The sequence below is a fragment of the Ammospiza nelsoni genome, chromosome 10 (assembly GCF_027579445.1).
Source record: "Ammospiza nelsoni isolate bAmmNel1 chromosome 10, bAmmNel1.pri, whole genome shotgun sequence".
Lineage (NCBI taxonomy): Eukaryota > Metazoa > Chordata > Aves > Passeriformes > Passerellidae > Ammospiza > Ammospiza nelsoni.
In genome coordinates, this window is record NC_080642.1 from 9,708,479 (window position 1) to 9,724,323 (window position 15,845).

The window sequence follows — 15,845 nt, forward strand, 5'->3', positions numbered from 1 at the left end:
AAATCAACACTTTAAATGAATGTTTCCGACAGCTCTAATAGTGGGAGTTAAAACTACAAAATTATAGAAGGCAGCAATAAGTTTGCATTGCATATCTAGAATAGTTTTATTATTTTATGACAGAAAGCAGTTTGAGATCTTTGCCCTATTTTTCTACTTTTTGTGAAAAAGAAAAACATTTTTCCCTTTTATCCCTTCCTTCCAAGAGTGAAGAAAAACTTGCACTTACAGATTGCTAAAGACAGGCTCTATAAACATCCTGATCTTACCATTTGCTAATCCAGATAAAATATCAGATAAATGCATCAATGCAAAGAAATATCATTCTGATGGATCCTTCTTCCTGCTACTGCCAAAGCAGAATTTCCCTACCTCTACAGCTTGTCCCAGATGCTTTGCATTGCCAGAGTGTGTGAGAGAAACTGATGAGAAACTGATCAGAAATACAGTGGTTTTCTGATCACCTCTCCCAAAAACCCTATACCAGAACCAGGGAAAAATCTTGGTGCAGGCAGAAGAATCCCTACTTTGGTGGCAGAGACTATTCTTGGCATTTTAAAGCACTCACTGAAGTCCAATTTAAGTGGAAGCAGCAAATTAATTGGACTGATCACAACCTGCTCAAGAATCTGTAGGTAACAAAGGAGTCAATAAAGTAATTGTATATATCCTGCAGAACAGAGCACACACTTTCAAGAATTTATGCAATGGATGCTGATTTTGCACCAGCCATCTCCCAGAGTGCTCTAGTATGTCCTAAAGTCCCTTCTGCTTCACTTCCACAGTTTAATTCTAATTTAGGATTTAGTGACAATGACAGCACACTCCAGCCCTCCCCTCCAAGTTGCAGAGCTGCAGATTTAAAGCAGAGTTTAGTGCTGTGCTACAGTGTGGTGTCCAAAACTGTGACATTCCTAGTGGGATCTGTGTGCCAACACTGCTGTACAACATAACAGGAGAAGTTTTCAATCATACTGTTCCAACATAAGTCATGTATCCTGAGACATTTCTACCAAGTGCAGCTAACCACACTGGAATTACCTACCATCCACACAACTTGCTATGAGGTTTCACAATATAATTGTGTATTACCATGAAAGAAAGAGAGAAAAATGCAAATTATTTCAGAGTAGACAAGAAACAAGCAAGAGTAATTTAGAGAAAATACTTATTTTCCACATTGACTGGATGTTTAACCATCTATTTGAAGAATTATTACAACACTGGTTTACGTATAAGGTGTAAATTTTCTGAATTCCACCACTTCTCTCTCAACATAAGAGCATCCTTCAGCTCACAGCTTTATCCCTCCTTCCCACAGCTGTGCTTCCAAAGGCAGCTTGAATTCTACCCATTTCAACAGAGAAACAGGCATCCCAAGTAGTGAGCCCTATTTTCTGGCAGAAAAGTCACAAAAAGTTTCTTTCTACTCTGTTTTGGAAAGGGTTTAACCACAAATATGAGAATTCTCAATTGTTTTTTGTTTCACTTTACCTTACCAAAGAACATCTAAAAACTATTTTTTACACATTGTGCAGACCATAAGGCATGAATTAGTCAAGAACTTCACATGCTGTGAACTATGATTTAGTACTGCTACAGAAATAACTCCATGCAAAAATAACACTAGGTATGAAGAAATGAAAATACACTCTTTTATGCAACAAATGAGCTCAGAGTGTGATAGGAAAGAGACACCAAAGCTGGTTAGCACCAATGAATAAGTTTTCTAGACTTCTCTCAATCTACAGTGATTTTTAAAACTTGGCATTCCTATTTAGCAGTAGATATTCAGTGGGAAATGGATTAAATCAGCTGAATTTTGATGCTGCAGTATAGTCTCTTAAATAATTCAAAATGGGTCTATCCCTAACAAGTTTGGGTAACAAATTCAGAGCATTTTTACTCATTATGGCCATGAGAATGCTGTCTTGTACACAGCCTCTGTGATTTCATGTGCCCAAAGGGGGAGCCAAGAGTGAGGGTTGGCCAGGACCATAAAAACAGACAAGCAGTAGGAAAACAACAACTAAGCTAAAAAGAGAGTTGAGAATTGAGTTGAGAATTAGACAGAAGCAACATATGACAAAATAGTGTGAATTCTGAACCTGCAAATTCAAGAACTGCTTTTGGTTATTTGCAATCCTTGCTTTGTCCCCCATAAACCTTCAATAAGTATTTAAATTTCCTCAAGTTCAGAACACAGCATCCCTAAGATACAGTGACATTTTTTATTTTGTTTAATTTCTCTGGAATCCTTTCCCATGCCAGAAAAGACCCTAAATGTGACCAGAAATAGGGCAGAGTGCAGCAGTTACTGCATGAAACAATTCAGCAATTCCATCCTCTCCCCCACCACCTTCCTCAGAACACCTGAATGAGAGGCACAGCTACAACAAAACCAGATAACAAAATCATCCCAGTGATTGGTTATATATTCACATGTTTGCTGCCCAGCAGCACAGCACTAGCTGGTGTTTTTCTCAAAAGAGAAAGTATAAGTGATATATACTGTGTAAACTAAAATTTCTGCAAAGATTTCTATTTCTCAGAGAAAATAACAGGTGTTGTAGTGAGGTATTATTTAAATTTTCATATTTTTTAACAGGCAAGAAGAAATCAATGCGATGCAGGTTATTTTCTTTAACAAGTAGGTGCACACCATTGCTGCTTCTCCTACCTTAAACTGCAAAAAATCAAATTACTAATTCCCCCATAAAAGCACAAATACTGAATTTCACTATGAATAATCATATGAATGAAATATAGCTGTTCTAATTTGAACTAGGATTAACTCATTTGTGTCCACATTTCATGGGTTAAAATCACTGTTAGCAGAAATCTTCTTTAAAAAAAAAAGGCTCTCCTAGTTTACTAAAAATGGATGTGTTTCCTTGAAGGCAAGATCATGTGGAATTTTGGCAAAGAGGAAGCATTCTTTGGAACTAAGCTCTTCGAGAAAGATAAAAAAGCCAACAGTACAGATACAAAATGAAATCTCAGAGCAGAGTCAGAGCACTGACCTTTTCCATCTTAATTAGAATTCTGTGGAGACAGCCAGCAAATCCAATGTTAAATGTGACTAGAGATACACTGTGCTTCAAATTGCATCATTTGGCATTAAATGCAAACTCCTCCTGCTCAAAGAATGTTCCTCTAACATCAAACATTAGCAGGTCTGTGTTCACATATTTTTAGTTTCAGCTGTAACACAAATTTTGTCTCCAAAGGACAATGAGTGATGCACAAAGATGCACTGTTCAACACATGGGGTACCCACTATCCAGACTACAAAGAGAGGGAGCTGCAGCTCAACTGTGGCTGGCACTCAGACCAGCTGGGTGGGGGTGAATTCCAGTTCGTCACCAGATGCTGATGGGATCAGTCCATAATCCTGTTGTGTTGGGAATATGGCTTCTGCTCTCATTCCAATTAACTACCACAAAGACAGACACTCTAGACCTGGGCTTAGATACAAAATTTTGTTAATAAAAGTCTGCCTTTTGTCATCAGAGACACCACACACTTTAAATTTTTATTTTTTAAAATTTCAACCAGCAAAGCCCAGATTTTGGCTGTCTACTCAAACCCAAATGTCTGCAACCACCACAACACCTGCTGGCAACACTGATGTAAGAGAGGCTGTGCCACTGCCAGCACTGTCAGCTCCCTCCCATGATGTAACACAGCTCCAGAACAGCCCCTCTGCAGCTGTGGGATGGCAGCCATGAACTTGCTGCAGTGATGCAACAACCCTGGCACCTGTGAATTCATCTGAATCCCAATGCTGACACTGGTGGCTACAGACTGCCCTCAGCTAGAATGACTCCATTTCTATGGCAAGCAAATGTTCTTTTTTCCCAAAAACTATGAGACACGTACTGTAGCTAGAAATCACATTCATGGTTTCCTTTAATAACAGACAAATCTAAGACATATGAGCTTTCAGCTGACAGAAGAAAATATGTTTTCTTATGAATAATTAAAGAAGCCAATCAATGACAAGAAGACTGACAGGCAATATAGGGACAGAAGGCAAAAGGCAGCACTAACTGCTTTAGGAGGAGAAGGTGCAGCTGTTTAAGAAGAAATACCAAAATCTGGAACTGTGTAAACAGCCCTTTTTTTTTTCTTTTTCCCACATACACAACTTAAAGATCAGAAGCAAACTCCACACTTTCACACTGATAACAACAAAACCACCATGGCACTGGAGAATATCCTTGAATGGGGTGATGTAGCCTTGATGACAGGGAAAGCAGCTCACTGGAACAGCTCATACACAGCTCCTGCTCCCTGGAAAGTGACTGCTTAGGTACAGCCACCTCTCAGATAATGTCACTAAAACCATCTTTTGAGGAACTTGATGTCATCTGATTGCTCAATGCTGACACTTAGAATCAACTCTATTAGAACAACAACATTTCCAAATGGATTTGAGGCACATTGTTATACAAACCTCAGCTCCACCTTTAGCTTGTCATTCTTTTAGCCAAATAAATGCATGCATCTTTATCCTGGTTTTATGATTTTTTTTTCACTTCTCAAACACTTCAGAACTTGATAACCTAGGAGCAACAATCCTTGTGATTCTGCTGACTTTTAGGGAACACTCCCATAAAGCTATTAAGAGAAAATTAATATAATGAAAGCATAGCCCCAAGCAGATGAGGTACTGGTATTATGGTACTGACTTTTCTTGCACAAGGAAACCAGAAATCATCATAAGGGAATACCTCTGTGATATACTTCTGATGATGTTGCTCCCTGTACTCAGTTACTGGGAGTGTTTTTCTTTCCAAACACTGAAAATGTTGGCATCCTTCAAGCTTCATTTCACACCTGGAGGATTTCCTGACACAGGAGGGGTGACTTTACCTCTTCCTGCCTGCTGTGATACAAGACTACCACTTTTGCCATACCCTAATTTAAAACAAACCTCAAAAATGTCATCTCCTGACTCACCTCCTACCTGCCAGCCCTGTCAAACCTGAACTTTTCCCAATTATTTCCCCAGGCATCAAGATAATCTTCATGTAAACCAATTAAGGTAAGGTAGCATTTGCTGAACCAAAATGCATTTGTTCCTTCTGTGTTTTCCCCAGGTAAAGTGTCAAGGACAGCCCCACTGCCCAAGCCAGATACCCACAGAACAGATGTAACAAAGACTGTTTTCACCTGCATTATTTCTGTAGCCCTGTAATGAAATATAGAATTTCCAGTTTCAATTTCCAGCATTTCATGAAGGAAGATTAAGTTCAGATGTGATCCATCCTTGATACACTTATCACATTTCAATTCTCAGCAGATCCATGTTTGATATGCATGATCACATTCCTGCTTAGCAGCAGCAGAGCAGCATTAAACTGCACTTTAACCATTTCCATGACTAACAGTTTGTAACTGAGAATCTCCAACCTGCTGCTTTTGGCACCATGCACAGGCTGTGATTGCTGCAGTTGCAGAAAACAAGGCAAAGGTTAGTGGTTTCTTCATTTGGAATGCAGAGTGACCATCAAAACTTGCTCCACCAACCAGAGAATTCACTGCATGACATGAAACACAAATAGAAGATTACACATCACACTGACACGGGCCCTCAGGATTGCCTTGAGTGCTAAAGACAAGGTTTGTAGCTTTTAACCAAGGCTGCTGAACTGTCCTTTATAAAACCTGCTTCAAATCACTGCCAAATCATTGTCAAGTTCCACATGTCTGAATCAAAGTTTCACAGATGCTATTTCCTCTGGCTACAGTTTTATTTTGGAATATTCAATACAAATAACAAAGCTTCTTGCCAAAGCTTTTAAAAAACAAGAAAACCCCTCACTTCTCTGAAGAACTCCCACAAATCCCTTGCTGGAAGCAGGTTTAATGAAGTGAGAACTATGGCCAAGGCCTTTACCTTTTTTTTCCTCCTTCAACACCCAGATTACCCATGAAACCTGGCTGGCTTTTTTGTTTTCTAATTCAGAAGCATCCTAAGAACAGTCACACAAGGGAGATTTGCAGAATCTGGCTTCTGAGTTACTTGAACTACACTGGGCTTTTTAGCAACTCTTTTCTGTTAAAACAGACCATATTAACAAAAAAAAAAAAAAGAAAAAATTAAGCAAGTACAACCCTCTTACCTGGCCTAGTCTCTGCAACATTCACCACTTGCTCTTGAGACTAGAAAAATCCATAGACAAAGATCTGTAAGAACTTTAATTATACTAAGTAAGAAAACTCAATCATACCTTGGATCAAAGAGGAAAACAGAAGATTCTAAACACCAGCTCCTATTCTCCTTCCCTTTTTTCTCTTCACATGATTTTAATGCATATTTGCTGTAGTTTAGCTTTCTCTTTGACATATGAAGGAAAACCTCACAGGTGCCACCATAAAATCACTGACTAAACACAAACACATCTTACAGTCCTGCCCTTAATGTAAGCTGCTGCATGACCACTGACAAGAAAGCACATTTCCAAGGAAAGCATGATGTCTTGCTAGAGCAGAACCACCACAGCAAGAAGAGGATAAACATTCTAACAAGAGTAACTTGGAATACAATGCCACTTCCCCTGCAAAATGATTTCATTTTCCTTTTGCAAGGAAAAATATTGTTTATTAAAAACAAAAAACCAGTGACAACTATAGAACACCATTACATAGTTGTTCTTGTGTGGCTATTGGAGAGCAGGCAAGAGTGACAAACTCCAGTCCCTGCAGGAACTGAAAACTCTTCTATTCCAACAATTCCAGTTGCTTTTCCTCTAATTGGCTCTAGAGCAGAAAAATCTGTAGCCTGAATGGATCAAACTGTTACATCAACTACTGTTTATTCACTATTCAATGCAGACCCTGCCATCAGTCAGCCACATGAAGCCTCAGAGCAATTCCTTACTGGCCACGTGTTCCCATGCTCTCCCTTGCACCAGCCTGTGCAGCCACACTGCCAGTTGGGTCTCATTACTGAGAACAAATCCTGAAAAAAACCAAAGCCACAAAAAGTCTTCAGCCCTTCTGAGGCATGGTCCAGTTCCTGCTGCAGTTGAGTAATCTCTAACATCAACACAAGGGAGAGGACAAGAATGTGGCTTTGTGAGTATTGAAGAACAAGATTAGGACTTCTGGCAGTACCTGGGATTTGGACTAGCTGGTTAATAACAACCATGAAACCGCTCTTTTGTTTTTTGTTTTGTTTTGATTCCTTAACTCACAAACACTTCTAATAAAACAGGTCTTTTCAGAGTACAGGAAATACAGGAATGTGATCAGGGATTTACACTCAAGTTCTGCTCATTATGGATACATACCTCAGTACAAAGCATGTATGTCCTTCTGTACACATCATGGGATTTTAGGGATGGCACACACTGGAGCTAAGCCAACACTCTGAGAGTGAGATGAAACCACTGTTCAGATGAGCAGGGGCAGATTTTCAGTAGCTTTAAAAGGCAGGCAGAAGGAAGTCAGGTGACCTGCCCAGCTGGGCCTTATGACTGACCAGTAAACAACAGGACAGATTTCAGACAGAATACAAACTGCAACTCATGTACTGCTACAGCAGAGATGATGCAAAGTTGAACTGTTTATCCATGTCTGAAAACAGGAATTAATTCCAACCCTTTCACATGCGGTTTGTGGTTAAAGAAATTTTCACATGTGCTCTACTTCCAACTTCCCAGTGACAGCCCCCCAGCCTTCTCTCTTTTAGCAATTTCATTCCCTTTCCTCACTGAACTTGGCACTCACCCAACAGCATAATCATGCTTCTCTTTCAAACAGCTCTAAAGCTAATTGGAAGTTGGAGAAGTAACTTTGCAGAAGATCTCTCACTGAGTGAATGAACTGGAGTCTCCAGCTCAGCAGGGCCAGTTAAATGAAGGAAGCTCAGCTCCTCACTGTCCAGCTGCAGTGCAGCCCCTCTGCTTTTTTAATGCAGAACATACACAGACACAGTATTTATTTCCAAGGAAAGCAGCCTTTGGACTACACCTACAAAGCTGGTATGGCAGCCTACACCCCTCCATTGATAAAACTGGTTTGAAAGAAGCTGGCTGGGTTTGGCCCAAACATACTCCTTGTTGATTTAAAACTAAAAAAGAAAAACAAAAAAGTCAAATGATAGCATGAAGCCCTCATGTCTAGCCTTTTATACAGTATAACAAAGACAGTTTAAGCACATCTGAAAGCTTTGGAGATCCCCACCCTCTGGGATCCAACTTTACTGGTTTAAAATTACCCCCTCTCCTGGGTCCTCCCTACCAGCCCTTTGCTGTAAGCTACTAATTCTGCAATGCTTGTGTGAGCATTTCCCAACTCACATCAGGCAGAAAACTGTCAAGTTAGCTCACATGATTTTTGAAGCTGTTTAAACTTCTCTTGCAAATTTTGCCTGAAGCTAACTTGGGGAGGACTTACATGAACTGTCTCTCTAGTGGATATATGAGGGCAGCGACTTCCTTTGGCAGCACAGTTTCCTTAAATTTGCTGTTATCAGCACATTGACAAATAAGCTGAAGTCTTGCCTTAACAAAGAATTGAGAAAAGGAGAAGTAAGAAAACAACTTCTGAAAGAAAATATTTCATCAGGATTTTCTAAGTTGACGTTACTTTGAATTGAGTAAGATCAAAGTCTTCATTACTTAAGCATTCCATTTTCTTGTAGCATTATGCAACCATCTTGGCTAAAACAAAGGAGACTAATCTTGTTTTGAAAATGTCTCACTGCAACACAATCACTTAAAATCATTACATGGTTCAGATTTGCTGTTTTGATTCCCAGCATACAAAAACCAAAATTTACCTCTTCTGTATTTCTTCATCATCTGTTTTTATCTAGGACATCTGCTTTTCTCAGTTCTCCCACTCAGGACCATGGAGAATAAATACCAGTATATGAACATACTCCTACCAAAAACATCAACATATCTCCCTTCTATGGACTCTCCCAATCAAAACAATTCCTCGTTTTCTTTGACATCATCTCTTCACTTTCCCATGAACACTTCAAGACAGCTGATGGCTCAAGACTTGAGTATAACTTATCATGTCCACAGAGGCAGAACTAACCTGGCTGTCAGTTCATAACTTACAGCAACTTGTTCTTAGTGATCTGGCTTGTGCAGAGGGGAGCTGAGCTGCCATGCAGAAACAGGACCAAATGTGGCAAAGGGCTGTAAAAAGTTCAGCTGAAGACATTGTTTTGGAGGCCTGAGATGAAATGTTGAATTTGAAAGTCAAGTCACTTTATACATATTTTTATCTTGTTCTTAATTAAAAGCTTGCTAATGTTGTTATGCTTGTCCTCACATTGTGGTAAGTTGTATTCAAAACTAAACTTCACTACAGGACACAGTGCAGGATTCCACCTCCAGAGCAAGGGCTGAGCAGGGGAACAGGGAGATGTCTGCTCTCAGCAAGAGGAGAGAGAAGGCTCTGTGCTCTATGGGGCAACTTTACTTCTACAAGTTAAAAGTACCACATTTTTCTCATGGTCCAGAGACTGATCAGTAAGCACTCAGAAGGCTTCAAGGTCTCCACACATTATTGTCTCCTCAAACCCATTTCTCCCTCTTTTCCAATTTTACATGGAAAACATGGGGCACACAGTATGAACAAAGACTATGCACAGAAGCAGATATGGAAAATAGAAAAGACTCCTGCCAAGGAACTATGCCGCACATACAGCTTCTCCCAAAACAGATGGAAATCAAGAATATGATAAATATTAGCTCCTCCATTTCACTATAAGACTTCAGTTACTATGCTAGGTACCACAGTCTGTAGTGTAAAATCCACAGCCAAACTTCAGGTATTCATAAAAGGGAGGGGAAGGAAGGGTCAGATAACCAGGACAAAGCAAAATCACAGGTTAATATAAAATCTAATGCAGAGCATGCATTAGATTTGGTAATGACACTGGTGACAGAAGAGTGTCAAGGACCTCTAGAAGGACTGAGCCAGGCTAGAAAAACCCTGCAAGGCAGCACAGTGCATTCTGAGTACAGTTACACTGTTCAAGGTGGTCCTTCCAGCTCAGGCATCCCAGGGACATGGACCACATTGATAAACAACCCTCAACAATCTGTTCATGGCTACAGAGTCACACCTGGAGAGATCACGAGTGAGGAAGACTGTGTGGTACTGTCACTTTGCTGGATGTTCTGCCCTGGCTTCCATCTCAATCAGTAAAATACCTCATATATCCAGCCATTCTAACAGCTTTGTGAGTAAACTGGAACTTGGGGAAGGACAACCTGGCATGGAATAAAAGCAGGAGGAATGTGTCACTCAGGAGGGCTGGAAACATAAAATGCAACTAACAAAGACTTCTTATTTCTACTGTTCATCTATTTATTTTACTAAAAGCTTCAATTTATCTTAATACTGGACATAAAATTCTCCATCTAGAAGCATTTTCACATATAAATGTCAGTTAATATAACAGCTGCTATTTACCTATTGCCACATTAATTCTGCATATTCTCTCCATATATTTCACCAATCAGTTCAAAATGTATTACTAAAGTCCTTTTTTCCCACAACAGTTTAAATGGAATAATAGAATAAAGTCTGCAATAGATAGACAGACAATAAAGAAAAACTGCTAGCTGCAATTACATTTCAAAATGTCTTAAGGGAAGAGTTAGAAACAAACCAGAACTGAAAATTCAAAGGTCCTAAAAAGCAAAGTGAGTAATTTCACATAAAAAGGCCAATTACTTTCAGAGAAAGGCAAGCATTTCTATAAAATTTTATGCCTCTTATTACTGCATTTCTCTGACATTCTTAATAGAGTGCCTCTGTATTTATGGCACTGAGATACAGATTCTTCAGACTGCATAGTAAAGGCAACAAATACATCTCATACCACTGCAGACACTGATCCATCTTCAGCAGAACTGTATTTTACTGAGGAGAAAAGTCAATAACAGTCAAAAGTCCTATGTTCTTTTAATGGCTCCTTGAGGCCATCTCTCATACTGACATCATCCCAAACAAAAAAAGCCTGTTACACTTAACACAAGCAGTGCTTCAATTTCAATAGGACAATTATTGCCAGAATTCTAGAGAGAGAGCTGGAGTCTTACAAAGTCATCTGTGCAGTACAAGCCACTTTAGTGTCAAGGAATAAAACACAGTATAGGATGTGCATGAAAAATATCCCTTATCAGAGGGAACAGCCAAACGAGGAGATAAATGGCAGCAATTGCCAAAATATATGTGTAAAATATGAAATAAATTTTGAATAGGAAACCATAAAAGTCACCTTCAGTCAAAACCACACCATGCAGACATTACCAGGGATCAAGGGCTACAGGACTGGGGGCCACCATTTCATTCATCCTCACTTTTTAAAAAAAAACCCTAAGCCTTCTAAAAACTAGTAGCGAGGTTATAAAAACGATTCCTACATTCTCCAGTCAGCATTTGAGGTGAATTGCATGCACTTATTTTCACAAAATAAAATTAACATTATGAATGCTGGAAGCAAACATGTTTTATAAAACAAAATCCAAACTCATCTGACCACAAATGATTTTTTTTTTCAAATCCAAACCAAACCATTCCTCTTCAGGGAAATGCTTAAGTTGAGGTTTAACAGTAAACATTGCTCTTAGGAAGCTGTCATGAAAATGAATCTCAAACTGCAGCAGTCACTTTGAAAATTTTTGGCTAGTTGGTTCTATCATTCCATGTCCTTCAGTGAAACAGTTTTCTACATGTGAAAACTTTTATCTATAGCAGCTCAGTGCAAACTGAGCAAAATGAAAGCTTTTTTTGCCTTGCTAGGAGAATTCCTGACAAACACTGAGCCTCAGAAGAGAAGCTGTGCAGCCACTGCCCACACTGCACAACAACGATGAGAATTCCACTTCCAGAGATCTCCATTATTCCATTTCATAATGACTATTTCAACTGCTGCTATTTTTAGCTGTACATGTATATAAAACTGTAATATAAAAAGTGTTCATTTGAAAGCATGTAAGAATTTCAGGTGGAAAAATCCCCAAGTAACAGAGAAAGTGCCTCACCCCTGCTAAGAGAGGGCCACAGGCAGACACTGGAGATGTGTGAGAGCACTCAGAGCTCCTGGAACACGACCCTGCCTTCTGCCCCTGCTCCTGAAATACTTGACTGACTTCCAGCAGAGCAGGGTTTCATTTTCCAACACTGCTTCACAAAGTTAGCACTGAGGGGAAGTGTGCAGTAAATGAACTCATCCCCCCAGCCCTTTAGATAAAGTTCCTTCAAGTACAAAAGGAATTACCCAAGTAAAAAAAAAAATCTACTTTTTCAACTTCAAAAAAAATCAGCTTTTTCAACTCCAAAAAGCAAGACACACTTAAAAAGCTTTGAAAATTAAAAAAGCTTTGAAAATTGAGCTGAAAGTATTGCCAGACTGTAAGTCTGTGTGCAAAACTCTGGATCCATCTATTATTTTTTCCTATCAAAAATTATGAGTGTTGTTAAAACATACATTTGATATTTATTAAATCCACTCACTTTTCCCAAAACTTCTCTAGGATAACAGGCTTTGGTATGAAGAGGGTCAACAGCCTCCAACTTGTGTGAACATGAGGCAAATGAATAGTCAGAAACTGCAAAAAAATCCCAAAGAAATCCAACCCCAAACAACAGAAATAGTCCCAATGCAAAAATCACTCCCTGGATTTTAGTCAACAGATTTAATGGAAATAATTTGGCTTTAACAACTTCTTAAAGTCTACACAGGCTGTGGGGATATAAGAGAGAAGGGCTTTGATGCAGCAAAGAAACTACAGATTTGATATTCACTGAATGGCAAATGAGCAGACTGGAAGGGCTGATTACACACTAAAAATCCTTGGCCCTGATATGCAATATTTGAACAATATCATAAAAATGACACAGTATTAAAAGATTCATCTAACTTCAGCATAAATATGGAAGTGATAAGCAAAAAAAAAAATTAAGAGTAGGAAAATGTGAGTCAACCAGGACATTTGAAGTAATATAAAAAAAAGTTATGATAAAGCACTAACAACAGTGGCAGTACAGAATATTTCTCTTGCCCTGAAACTAATATTGAGTTTATTATTGTAAGCACAACACGATGAATAAAATCTATCCTGAAATCATCAGAGGCACAGAAATGCATCTCTGCTTCTAACAGAAGTAAAATAAAACTCCCTGGCAAGAATGAGAAGCTTGTGAAAAGTCTCACCACAAACTGTATTTGAAAATAAAACTATTTTTGTTTGTATTTCTCCTGATAGTATATAACAAACAATATTTTTTTTAATTTAAACAGCACCTACAGCAAAGAAGAAAAACTGTTGTAACTGTGACAAGAAATATTAAGTAAAAGAAATGGAGAGTTCTGCATTTCACTGGTACAGAGTAAGACAGCAAGAGTGGCAGGACCATAAGACAAGTGGCCATAAACTGACAAAAAATTTTGGTAATGAAAGTTTGCCACTGGATTTTGACATTGCTTTTAAAAATTAATACCAACATTTCACCAAAAATGACTCTTCTGCACAACATGCAATTTTATGATATTATGTAGTCACAGAGCTTCAAATCATCTGGCATGGAAATGAAATACAAAGGCATATGAAAAACCTGTTTCAATGAATTCACTTATGTGCCACACAAAACTTGAAATGAGATTAAAAAGAAGTCCCCCAACATAAGGTATATCTTATAATTTCTTTTTTTCCTCCTTTCTTCATGGAGCACAAACTATACTTTCCAGCTTTAAAATGTCATGCTTTTGCCTGAGAAGTAAAACAATACACCAAACAAGTTCTTCTCTAAATGCTTCTCCAAATTCTCTGACATAAGGATGTCGTGGTGCACACAGGAAGGAAGCAGAATGTACCACACATAACAGAAAGCAAGATACAAAGAGTTGGGAAATGCAATGATAGGAGGATTTCTTTATGGTCCAGAATAGAAACAGAACAGGCCAATCTAGAAAGCAGACTATAAATATGAACACACTTTCTTCTAATAGGATATAAAACCAGAAACCAGTGCTCAGCAGACTGAAACACCTCCAGCTGAGGAAAACAGAAGTCCAAAGTGCTTCTCCAAGGGTGAAGTGGGGCAGCCCACAGAGTGCAGAACAGAAAATCTCAGGGCTCTCCTCAGCTCTGTTTGTTTGCTTTTGTTATCCCTAACAACTGCCAGGTACCAGCCACATTTCTCCTTCCTATACTGAGAAAGCCCCAGGGACAGGTGCTGTAGACATTCACTGGAAGATGAAACCTCCTCCCCAAACCAGAAAGAACAACACCTCATTTGAGTTATCCCACAATCTGCTCACACAGCCTGCAATGCATGCTCCTAAAAACCCTTCTATTTCTATTTGTAACATTTTCAGCATGGTTAAGAATTGAAAAGAACTGTATCATATGGCAAGAGTACAGCCAAAGTTAGTTAAAAAAAAATTTAAAAAATCACATTTCTGTCTGAAAATCTAATTAGACAGAAATAATTATAGTCATTATTAAAAGTGTTAAAAGTTTTTCTTCCATTTATATACTGCAAATCTGGCAGCAATGGAACAACAACTGCATTATTAATGAAAATCTGTATTTTTGCCTGTTGTTTTATGCATCCAAAGAAGAAAAATGTGTTTTAAGTGAAAGGAATATGAACTGAATAACATTTAATTTTATTTATATGTGGAAAGCCACTTAAGCAGTCTGGTTTCAAACTGATAATGTGTTTTTCAAATGGAATTTCCACAGACTTATTTCTTAACCACTACAGGGCAATACAGGGGCTGTGAACAGAAACTGAAATGCAATAATGCTGATAAAAGAACCTAAGAGATGCATTTCTCATTTCACCATATCTGTGAAAGCAGAATGACAGATGTTTAAAATATCACATCTGCATTACTCAGTTACATAATTCACAGCCAAATCACGAGCACCAGAAATGTGTTTGTGATTTCCTTCACCATGCCCAGAACAACAGCACCAGCTCTGAGCTAATCACCAGCGAAGGTTTGATGGCTGCTACCAACAGTGAAGCTCCTGGGATTTCCACACTAACATTTAATGGTAATTATAACAATTTTCTGACACACAGCCATCCCTGAATGATGTGACACAATTTGCACCCAGCAGAACAGAGCCATGAATATTTAACATCTGAATATTTGCAGTAAGTTCACAGCTCCAATGGATGACCTGCTGTTTTAGCATAGATGGGTTCCAAAGATAATTTTTTACCTTGCTAAGCACAAATCTCCCCAGTCCTTTGCAAGCCAGCAGAATGAAAAGAAACAGCAGATTTTATGGCTCACAACCACATTCAGTTGTGGCCCTCTACAAAAACATTTATTCCATAGCTGAGCTGGGGACCAGTGTAATGACAAGCTCCTGATTGTCCTGCTATTATTGTGCTCAGTGACTCCCAGTCCCTGAGAACAGCGTGACTGACACCAGCTCAAAGACCAGCAGAAGCCTTGGTCTATGACTGAACTAAAAGATAATTAATATATGTGACCATAAATAATAGTAATCATGAGTTAAGCTCATGTTCAAATGATTACTTGTCTCATCAGCATCCTAAAATTAATATTCTGATTTGATTTAAAAGATATTTCCTACCAAATTTAAGATACCAGTTATTCCTCTTTATCTCATGCTAACAACTTGGGTGAGAAGACTGGAGTTGGTGATGAGAGAGGTGTTTGAGACCAGGCAAGATTAACAAGAAAAGAAGGAAGTGCTAAGACATGGAAGTTGGGATAAAGGAGATGAAAAAACCATGGGCAGAAGAGACAGAACTGAGGTAACAAACATTGCTGGGAACAAGATGTGTGACATGAACACAGGGAGGAACCCGTGTAG

At 38.8% G+C, this 15,845-nt stretch overlaps 1 protein-coding gene across 3 annotated transcripts in view; it reads right to left on the reverse strand.

Annotated features, from left to right (window-relative positions):
- LRCH3 (leucine rich repeats and calponin homology domain containing 3) overlaps positions 1-15,845 on the reverse strand; it is a 61,170-nt gene that overhangs the window by 37,643 nt on the left and 7,682 nt on the right. The gene's annotated exons all lie outside the window — the stretch shown is intronic.